The following is a 973-nucleotide window of genomic DNA, read 5'->3' as shown; positions in this document are numbered from 1 at the left end:
CATGGGTGTCCGAGCTGTGTGCCAGTAGTTTAGACAGACAGCTCGGTGCATTCAACATGTCAATACCTTTCATAAATAAACGTAGTGATGAAGTCAATCTCTCCTCTACTTTCAGCCAGGAGAGATTGYCATGCATATTATTAATATTAGCTCTCTGTGTACATCCAAGCGCCAGCTGTGCTGCCCTGTTCTGAGCCAATTGCAATTTTCRTAAGTCCTTTTTTGTGGCARCTGACCACACGACAGAACAGTAGTCAAAGTGGGACAAAACTAGGGCCTGTAGGACCTGCCTTGTTGATAATGTTGTTAAGAAGGCAGAGCATCGCTTTATTARAGACAGATTTCTCCCTGTCTTAGCTACTACTGCATCAATATGTTTTGACCAMGACAGTTTACAATCTAGGGTTACTCCAAGCAGTTTAGTCATCTCAACTTGCTCAATTTCCACATTATTTATTACAAGATTTAGTTGAGGTTTAGGGTTTAGTGAGTGTTTTGTTCCATATACAATGCTTTTAGTTTTAGAKATATTTAGGGCTAACTTATTCCTTGCCACCCACTCTGAAACTAACTGTAGCGCTTTGTTGAATGTTGCAGTCATTTCAGTCGCTGTAGTAGCTGACGTGTTGAGTCATCCGCATACATAGACACTCTGGCTTTACTCAAAGTCAGTGGCATGTCATTAGTAAAAATTGAAAAAAGCAAGGGGCCTAAACAGCTACCATCAAATTCCTGATTCTAACTGGATTATATTTGCGAGTCTTCCATTATTAAAGAACACCATCTTTGTTCTGTTAGACAATTAACTCTTTATCCACATTATAGCAGATGGTGTAAAGCCATAACACATACGTTTTTCCAGCAGCAGACTGTGATCGATAATGTCAAAAGATGCACTGAAGTCTAACAAGACAGCCCCCACAATCATTTTATCATCAATATCTCTCAACCAATCATCAGTCATTTGTGTAAG

The sequence above is a fragment of the Salvelinus sp. IW2-2015 genome, linkage group LG37 (genome assembly GCF_002910315.2).
Source record: "Salvelinus sp. IW2-2015 linkage group LG37, ASM291031v2, whole genome shotgun sequence".
Taxonomy (NCBI): domain Eukaryota; kingdom Metazoa; phylum Chordata; class Actinopteri; order Salmoniformes; family Salmonidae; genus Salvelinus; species Salvelinus sp. IW2-2015.
This window is presented reverse-complemented; position numbering follows the sequence as displayed.